Source organism: Bos indicus x Bos taurus, chromosome 23, assembly GCF_003369695.1.
Source record: "Bos indicus x Bos taurus breed Angus x Brahman F1 hybrid chromosome 23, Bos_hybrid_MaternalHap_v2.0, whole genome shotgun sequence".
Taxonomy (NCBI): domain Eukaryota; kingdom Metazoa; phylum Chordata; class Mammalia; order Artiodactyla; family Bovidae; genus Bos; species Bos indicus x Bos taurus.
This window is the reverse complement of record NC_040098.1, coordinates 18,547,267-18,557,802: the sequence shown is the minus strand read 5'-3', so window position 1 is coordinate 18,557,802 and position 10,536 is coordinate 18,547,267.

Sequence of the window (10,536 nt, the reverse complement as noted above, 5' to 3'; positions counted from 1 at the left end):
TGGAGTTTCAGCTTTAGCATCATTCCTTCCAAAGAACACCCAGGACTGATCTTCAGAATGGACTGGTTGGATCTCCTTGCAGTCCAAGGGACTCTCAAGAGTCTTCTCCAACACCACAGTTCAAAAGCATCAATTCTTTGGTGCTCAGCCTTCTTCACAGTCCAACTCTCACATCCATACATGACCACAGGAAAAACCATAGCGTTGACTAGACGGACCTTTGTTGGCAAAGTAATGTCTCTGCTTTTCAATATGCTATCTAGGTTGGTCATAACTTTTCTTCCAAGGAGTAAGCGTCTTTTAATTTCATGGCTGCAGTCACCATCTGCAGTGATTTTGGAGCCCAAAAAAATAAAGTCTGACACTGTTTCCACTGTTTCCCAGTCTATTTCCCAACTGCTTAGGGACTTTAATTACATCTGCAAAATCCTTTCATCTTTGCCTTGGAGTGTGATCTAATCACAGAAATGATATCTCATCACATTCAAGGGTATTTTCCACACTCAAAGGGAGGGGATTTTATAGGGTATGTATGCCAAGGGATGTGAATCTTTAGCTCCAGTCTTAGAATGACTCTTACTACAGCTCCTTTCCAAGCCTTGGTTTTCTCCTTCATGAAGTAAGGAGCATAATCTCTATCCTGAAGGGATTTAGAGAAGATTACATAAAATGAATGCAGAAGTGCTGTCATTCACTCAGAGATACTTAGTGAAAGCCTGCTTCACAGCGGGCAGACCCCTGGGAGCTCACTCGTAGCAGGTGCAACATGGATGTGATCCCTGCCCTTGTAGGGCTGAGAGTCTAGTGGAGGAGCCAAGTATTAGCTGAACAAATGAAGACCATAATGTGCTATGCAGGATCTATATGCTGAACACTACAGAATGCTTTCACAAGAAATCAGTGAAGGGACTTCCCTGGTGGCCCAGTGGCTAAGACTCCATGTTTCCACTGCAGGGGGCCTGGATTCAATCGCTGGTCAGGGAACTAAGATCCCACATGCCTTACAGGTGTGGCCAAAAAAAAAAAAACGAAATCAGTGAGCACCGATATAAATCAACAGTATACTGTATCCATGGGTTGGAAGGTTCAATGTACTAAAGATGTCAATTTTCCCAAAGTGAATTATGGATTGGACACAATGCTGATCAGTATTTCAGCAGGAATTAGATATTAACAAGGGCTACATATTAACAAGTAGATTCTAAAATTTACAGATGGGTAAAGAAGTAGATAACAAAAACAATTTTGAAAACAAAAAATAAAGTGGGAGGAATCCATCCGATTTTAAGACTTGGCATAAAACTACAGTCATCAAGACAGTAATCAAGGCGAAGCAATGGAATAGATCAACGAAATAGAATAGAACATCCAGAAATTGACACACACGAATGTGATCAGCACGTACAGTGGTATAGACATGTTGGTGGAGGAAATGTAGTCTTTTCAACAGATGGCGTTGGAGCAACTGGTCACCCTGAGCAAAAATATTAGCTCTGGCTTAAATACAAAGAGCAAATCAAAATGGATCAGAGATCTAAATGTAAAACATAAAACTGTAAAACTTTTAGAAGATCACATAAGTGAAAATCTTCATGACTCAGGGTGATGTGACGGGCTTTAAAAATGATACCGACAACATGATTCATGAAAGGAAAAACTGATAAATCGAACTTCATTAAAATTAAAAACTTTTGCTATGCCAAAGACACTGCCAATAGAACGAAAAGACTAACTGCAGAGTGGGAAAAAAATATCTTCAAACCGCACACCCAGAAAAGGACTTCTATCCAGATTCTGTAAAGAACTCTCCAAGCTCAACAGTAAGAAAACAAGCCACCCAATTAAAAGCTGGACAAAGGACTTGTGCAGACACTTCACCATAAGGATGTAAAGATGACAGCCAAATGCGTGAGCAGATATTCAACATCATTAGCCATGAGGGAAATGCGAGTGGAAATCTTGATGAGATACACCACACAAATTCCAGAAAAAACACACCTATAAGGATAGCTATAATAAAAACTCTTGGGACTTCCTTGGTGGTCCAGTGGTTAAGAATTTGCTTTCCAATGGCAGGGAACGCAGGTTTGATCCTTGGTTGGGGAACTAAGATCCCACGTGCTGCGGGAAACTAAAGTCATTCTGCACTAGAGAGCCCTTGAAACACAGTGAAGACTCAGTGCAGCCAAAAAAGGAAAAAACAAAAAACAAAAACAAACCCAAAACATACAATTATATGTAATGAAAGAATTAAAAAAAAAAACTATTTGACAGAACCAAGTGCTGATAAGAATGCAGAGGAAATGGGACCCTCATATATTGCCGGTGGTAATGTACAATGGTACATGCACTTGGGAAAAAGGTATGTTAGTTTCTTGTAAAGTTAAACATATGCTTCCCACATGACCCAGAAATCCCGGAGAAATGAACACTTTTCTTCACATGAAAGCTTGTACAACAGTTCTATTTATAATAGTCGAAAGCTGGAAATGATTTAAATGTCCTTCAGTGAGTGAATGGTTAAATAAAGTATGGTACATCCAGACAATGGAATACTACTCAACGATTAAAAGGCATGATATGGAGACATGCAACAACTTGGATGGATCTCAGACATTTATGCTCCGTAAGAGAAACTAGTCTAAAGGTTATGTGTTGAACAATTCCATTTAGTTGACAGTCTCGAAGAGACAAAATTATAGTGATGGAAAACAGATTAGTGGTTGCCAGGGTTATGGGTGTGGTGAGGGTGTAACTTATTATAAAGGGATAGCATGAAGGATTTTTAGGGGATGAGGAACAGTTCTGTATCCTGAATTGTGGTGGTGGTTGCATGAATCTAGACATATGTTAAAATTCATAGAACTGTATACTAGAAGGAAAAGAAAGTACATTTTACTGAATGGTAACTAAAAATGGGCTTCTCTGATGGCTCAGTGGTAAAGAACCTGCCTGCCACTGCAGGAGACTCAGGTTCAATCCCTGGGTCGGGAAGATCCCCTGGAGAAGAAAATGGCAATCCAGTCCAGTATTCTTGCCTGGGAAATCCCACAGACAGGATCCTGGCGGGCCACAGCACAGGGGTCCCAAAGAGTTGGACACGATTGAGCAACTGAGCACAGCTAAAAATAACAGCAAGAAAAAAACCTAGTGCAGACAGGGGCTCTAGGAGAGAGATGCTTTGCCCTCGGGGAAGAGACTCTTTTCAGAAACAAGATGAAAGTAAGGAGATGCCCAGAGGATTCTCAGAAGATGTCCAAAGCCAGGCCTGCCCTGAACCAGAGCCTAAGAGAGGGGGTGGCCTGCAGGCCCAGGAGAGCCAACTCCAGACCGCACCTCGTGGTCAGGCCTTGCTCAGAGCTGCCCAGAGGGCCTGGGTCTCCAAGGGTGGAGGAGGAGGCAGCCGCTCTGTGGGGATCCGGCTCCCTCTCATGACCTGTCAGGTGGCCCTCAGCCATAACATACCTTTCCTACCTGTCGGTGCAGGTGAACACCCCCGCCCACGTCTATTTTTATCCCAGCGGAATTCCTAGCTATTTTTACCAGCCCGGCTGTGGGAGAGTTGGAGCGGGTCCTCATGGACATTCCCGTCCTCTGCTCTCCCACTGAGGACCCCGCTGCCCTCCCACAACCCCCCTTACCCCAGGGGTGCTGTCAGTCCTGCAAGCACTTGCTTCTGCCGGAAGGATAAGGTTCAGACCCTTCAGTGGGACGTTCAAAGCTCTCTCTACTGGAACCCAGCTTCCTTTTGGCCTCATGTCACTCGTCCCTCACAGGCAGCCCCCGCAGGAGCTAACCAACCAGGCCCCTGGCCAGATGCTGGCAAGGCCTCTCCATCTCCTGCCTGTGCACTTTCCCTGTACCTCTACGGGGCCCAGCACTCGCGCCACTTCCTCCACGGAGCCCTCCTTGATTTTCTGCTGGCGGGAATTGTGCCCTCTCCTGGAGAACTGTTGTGCTAGGACTGCTCATCTGGCCCTCTCTTCTCCTCTGCCTCAGAGACTATGCGTCCATCCGTGGGTCTCTCTTTTCCTGGCTCTTGGGGCCGGCCCTTGCTGAGCTCCCCCCGGGCACAGAGTGTGTGTGAAGGATGGCAGGGGTGCTGCTGCCTCGCCTGCATCCTCCAGGCCACCGTGTGCCCAGGCTTCGGGATGCCCGCCCTCCCCAGGGCAGGGTGAGGGCTCTGCCATCTTCTGGCTGCTATGCCCTCCACCTCTGTGAATCAGCAAACCCTTCCCAGGGCCTGCAGTGGGCTCAGCACTTTTTAAAGTGCTCTGGGGAGGGTGTGGGGGAGGAGCTCAGAGGAGCCACTCTCACAAGATGGAGCCAGGCAGGCAGACCTGAAGCTCCAGGGACTAACACGCAATGGGGCGTGCCTGGAGTCCCCCAGAGGTGCACCCCACTGCCCCTCCAACCACTGCCCCATCTTCCTCTTCTTCCCGGAGAATGCCCCCCACCCCAACTTCCCACCACACAGCCTGCCTTCTGCCCCTGCTCACCCCTGGTCCTTGCTTTGCAGGCCCTGCCAGGACCTCCTCGGCACCGAATCTGCTGGGGCCTCTGCGTTCCCATCTTCCTGAGCCGAGCCTCTGCACGCTGACCTCCTATGTTCCCTGGGGTCTCCTCCTCCATGTCCTTGAAGGCCTACCACTCTGGTCCTGGAGAGACCAGAAGGCCTTAGGGTGAGACTGGGGTTTCCCTTCCTTATCAGTCCTCTTGAGGCCTCAACTGTCCACCCTGACCTCCAAATCAGTGTGGACAGTTTCTTCTACCTCAGGTGTTTTTCTTTTTAAGATTTTTAAAAAATGTTAACCATTTTTTTTAAGTCCTTATTGAATTTGTTACAATATTGCTTCTATTTTGTTTTTTGGCCCTCAACCATGTGGGATCCTAGCTTGCTGACCAGGGACTGAAGCCACACCCCCTGCATTAGAAGGTGAAGTCTGCATATAAGTCAGGGCCCCTCAAATTTAACATGCTCTAGGAAAAAGCAAGAGAATTCCAGAAAAACATCTCTTTCTGCTTTATTGACTAAGCCAAAGCCTTTGACTGTGTGGATCACAATAAATTGTGGAAAATTCTGAAAGAGATGGGAATACCAGACCACCTGACCTGCCTCTTGAGAAATTTGTATGCAGGTCAGGAAGCAACAGTTAGAACTGGACGTGGAACAACAGACTGGTTCCAAACAGGAAAAGGAGTACGTCAAGGCTGTATATTGTCACCTTGTTTATTTAACTTATATGGAGAGTACATCATGAGAAACGCTGGGCTGGAGGAAGCACAAGCTGGAATCAAGATTGCCGGGAGAAATATCAATAACCTCAGATATGCAGATGACACCACCCTTATGGCAGAAAGTGAAGAGGAACTAAAAAGCCTCTTGATGAAAGTGAAAGAGGAGAGTGAAAAAGTTGGCTTAAAGCTCAACATTCAGAAAACGAAGATCATGGCATCTGGTCCCATCACTTCATGGGAAATAGATGTGGAAACAGTGTCAGACTTTATTTTTGGGGGCTCCAAAATCACTGCAGATGGTGACTGCAGCCATGAAATTAAAAGACACTAACTCCTTGGAAGGAAAGTTATGACCAACCTAGATAGCATATTGAAAAGCAGAGACATTACTTTGCCAACAAAGGTCCATCTAGTCAAGGCTATGGTTTTTCCAGTGGTCATGTATGGATGTGAGAGTTGGACTGTGAAGAAGGCTGAGCGCCAAAGCATTGATGCTTTTGAACTGTGGTGTTGGAGAAGACTCTTGAGAGTCCCTTGGACTGTAAGGAGATCCAACCAGTCCATTGTGAAGGAGATCAGCCCTGGGATTACTTTGGAAGGAATGATGCTAAAGCTGACACTCCAGTACTTTGGCCACCTCATGCAAAGAGTTGACTCATTGGAAAAGACTCTGATGCTGGGAGGGATTGGGGGCAGGAGGAGAAGGGGACGACAGAGGATGAGATGGCTGGATGAGTCTGAGTGAACTCCGGGAGTTGGTGATGGACAAGGAGGCCTGGCGTGCTGCGATTCATGGGGTCGCAAAGAGTCGGACACGACTGAGCAACTGAACTGAAACTCAATTCTCTTTCTCTAACACAGTCCTCCTCTGCCCCACCCCGACCACCTGGCCTCTCCCTCACCCTCCTGACCTGGTTTCCTAAGAATCTCAGGACGGGCCTCCTATTTCCCAATTAAGCAGCCATTCCTGCTCTGGCTCCCGGCCTCCAGCCTTTCCCATCCCCACTCACCATTCCCACTCAGCAATCAGCAGACACCCAGCCAGACCTTCCTTATAATCTGTTGTTTGCAGAGTGAAGTGGCAGAGTCTCAGGAAGGAGGCGGGCGTGTGCAGCATTGGGCGAGGCCAGGCGGTCGGGGGCACAACCTGCCAGCTCTGGGACCCGGGCAGGTGACTTTCTCTTTTGGAGCTTGCATTTCCTTGTTTGTCTGGCATATCCACCCCTCAGGCGATTGTGAGGACCAAGTGAATCAACGGGTGTGACGGGTCCGGAAGGTGCCGGCCTGCGAGGAGCGCTGCACGCACGTGGCTATCGATGTTATCAGCCAGCTGCGTGCTCTGATCTGGCTCTCTGTAGCTTTGACCCTTCTTTCCCATGTGACCATGAAGCCAAACCAAAAAGCCTCTGTGCCCTTGACTTCGCTCTTCTTCCTGCAGCAGATGCTTCCTCCCACCTGCCCACCTTGCTGACAACATTTCCTACTTCATGGGAGTTCCCTGGGGGAATGGAACCTTCCAGCTTCTATGACCCCTGGTGCCTGTGCCTGACCCCTTCCTGTGGCCCCAGTGTCCAGGGCTGCATCAGGGCCCTGGGAACAGAGCTGGAGGCCTGTCAGAACCTAGGACAGGGTGTGACCCAGGGGGGAATCCTCCAGCTTGAGGCCCTGGTGTGGGAGGGCTGTCTACACATGCCTCCCCAGTTTCATGAGTCGCTAAGGGTCCACCAAGGAGGGCTGGGTCCCCTCTGGAGCGGGGAGCAGTGTTTTCTGCCTGGTGTCATGTGAGGCTCTTAGACCTCACAGGGTCAGACCCCACCGGGAGCTCACACATACGGCCCCAGGCAGCCCCTGCCTTCCAGGACACCTTCAGGGCAGGTAGGGAATCTACAGGTAGCTGTGGGTGGGACAAAGGAGCTCTCACAGAGGAATGTGGCAAAAAGAGAGAGCTTTCGTGGAAGTCTGGGCTGGGAGCAGCCAGGAGGAGGGTGGTTGGAACTTGACAGGGATACATCTAGATGGTCCCTGCTCATGGCTCAGCAGAGTCTGAAGTACAGTAGCCATTAGCCACATGTGGCTGTTACTAAAATTAAGTAAAATTAGAATCCAAAGTTCCCCAGTTGCATGAGTCATATGGCAAATGCTTAAAAGCCACAAGGGGAACTTCCCTGGTGGTCGAGTGGGTAAGACTCTGCGCTGCCAATGCAGGGGGCCCAGGTTTGATCCTTGGTCAGGGAACTAGATCCTACATGCTGCAACTAAGAATTTGCAAGCCGGAAGGAAGATTGAAGCCGTCCACCACAACTAAGACCCAGGCAGCCAAATAAATCATATAAATATATATTTTAAAAAGTAAAAGATGAAAGCCACATGGGACCGGTGACTACCATGTTGGACCGTGCAGAGACTGGAACATATCTACCATGGCAGCACTGCCCTGGAGCCCGCTAAGGGCTACTGCTAAGCTTGGACCAGTCACTAGTCCTCTCTGAGTCTTGGTGTGCTCTCTGAATGGGGCTAACGACAATCACTGAGAAGATTCAATGAGTTCAACGCACTCAAAGTACTTGCAACAGCAGCTGGAAAGGGCCTGTGGATCTGCCGGTAGAGAAAGGCACAACCTATGCCAAGGCATTAAAAATATGATATGGTTTACTTTTGGAAGGACGTACAACATCCAAATACACAGAGCAAAGCCACCCACATCACCCTGCCATTGGCAGCCTGAGCCTACCTTGTTTGGTAAGCTGGTATCATCACCTCCCATCTGCAGAAGAGGAGAAGGATCTGCTCAAGGCCAGCGAGGAGGACACTGCTCTCTGGACTCCGGCCCAGATCTCACCTCCACTGCCTCAGGTGTGGCCCGTGACTCCCCAGTTCCTTAATAGGCCCCAGGGCACCCCCTTCTTTGATGATGTATGACACTCCTTATCTAGCCCACTATTTGGAAGTTCTTTCCCATGTCTGACCTCAGTCTCACAGGCTGCAGAGTGACCCTTAAATCTTAGGCTTCCCCCATGGAGATGCCACTGGGGCTGAGGTGGGGAGGTAGGAGGGAGAGATGGCTTTTGTATGATCTGTTTCAGAAACCACCCTCATTTGGGAAGTCAGTACCTCCTGATGTCTAACCCCATTCACACCTACAATGGGAAAGCCTGTTTCGTCTTGGAAGACATTGGGGCCTTTTCTCCAGGGTTTCCCTATGCACCTGGCAGGGGCAGGGATCAAGGCCTGGCCACTCTTGACTAGTCCTTTGGCAGGGGTCCCCATGGTTACACAAGAGGGACTCACTGCCAGACCACGCGAGAAGTCACATCCTAACCCTGGCTATCCAGGGAGGGAGGCCTGGGGCCAACCCTGTAAGGGCTGTGCTGCCCATTGCACAAAAGGGGAAACTGAGTCCCATGACAAAAAAAAGGGGGTTTTTCCCCAGGGCACACAGCCAGGACCGAGGTCTCCTGAGGCTTGCTGCAATCTTCTCTTATGTCCAGGTCTCTGGGAAGGCTCTAGAGGTTTGTAGCACACAGAGCCTGAGTCACATGTGGAGGAAAAGCAGGCTAAATGTCCTTTATGACTCCAGAGCAAGAAGCTCCATCCTCCGCATCTCCTGAAGGTCCAACATGGAGTTTGTTTTGCTTTTAAATTTTATTTGTTTAATTATGGCTGCACTGGCTGTCTCTAGTTACGGTGAGTGGGGGCTACTCTCTAGTTGCTGTGTGCAGGTTTCTTGTTGCAGTAGCTTCTCTCTCTTTTTTTTTTAAACTTTTAATTTTGTATTGGGGTATAACTGATCAACAATGTCATGACAGTTTCAGGTGAACTGTGAAGGGCCTCAGCATATTCGTGTGTCCATTCTCCCCCAAACTCTCCTCCCATCCAGGCCTGTGCAGTGGCTTCTCTTGTGGCAGAGCTCAGGCCTTAGCTGTACCGCATGTGGGATCTTCCTGGACCAGAGATCAAACCCACGTCCCCTGCATTGGCAGGTGGATTCTTAACCACCTGACCACCAGGGAAGTCTCCAACATGGAATTTGGAAGAGAAGCCAAAAAGAACTTGCTGTCAATAGGAAGTGAGGCGCACTGTGGAAGGCAGTTTTCTGAGGGTATTTAAGCAATAGATAAGCAAGTGAGGCTTCCTAGTACAGCGGTGAAGGCTGTCTACTGTGCAAGAAGCAAAAGGGAAATGAAACTTCTCTGATTCAAACCAACATGCTCCAAAGGCTCGCGTGTGTGTCGGGGGGTGTAACCGTTGTCCACCGTGCTCCGCCTCGGGCTGGTCTGGGAGAGAAGTGACAGCCCCAACCTCGTCTGCTCCGCGTCCTGCCCTCCTGCCCACCCTGGCTGCCTCCAGTCTCCCGTGATTGAAACCTCCCTGCTGGTCTTAGAGCTGACCTTCCCGCCTTTAATTCAATCAGGAATCACAAGCCCTTTTAATTTAGGAAATAAAAGACCAGCTGCTGAGCTGGCTGCACCTGATTGACGGGGCTGCCGGCATGGCCGGGCTGGCCTGGGGAGGGGGCACAGACCCATGACCTCAGCCAGCCCCTCTGGGGTAAGGACGCTTCCCTGGGCCAAGGGAACAAAGAAGAATCGACCGCCCAGGAGAGGAGGGGCCAAGGCCACGCGGTGGGGGGTGGCTGCTGACTGGCCCAGAGAAGCTATGGAATGTGAGGCTCTCACTGCAGCCTGGGGGACTTGGGGCAGACATGAGGGGGACTTCCCAACCCACTCATCCCTTCCTTAGTCATGACATGCCTCTGGTTCAGTGTTCCACAGTGCCCTGACCACACACCTTATTTTTCCAAGGAAGCAGAAGAGGTGCCAGAGGAATCAATGCTGGCTTTTGGGGACTTCAGTTTCTCATCTGTATAGGGGGATAATCATGGGACCCAGCCACAGGGCTGTTTTGAGGATTAACGAGTTAATGAAAGCTCACCGGCACATAATAACCTCTCATTAAATTATATCTAATAATACTCTTAATGATATTACTCTTCTAGAGGAACACAGAGTGCCCACCTCTACTTGGAAGTGGCAGAGACTTGGGAGAGAGTGTCCAGGCCCCTGAGCCCTGGTACTCCGTTTTCTTCCCCTGAGGCAGCCCAGGGCAGGTCTTCCCAGGGCCTGGCCTCCTTCCGCAGCAAACCAGGATGGGGCAGGGAAAGTGGCTGGTTTAGGATTAGGATTCGTGGCTGAGCACATTTTGGCTAAGTGACCTTGGGCAAGTCACCCCCCTGCTCTGAGCCTCTGTTTCCTCCCTTTAAAAGTGAGTGAGGAGGGCTTCCTGGTGGCTCAGTGGTAA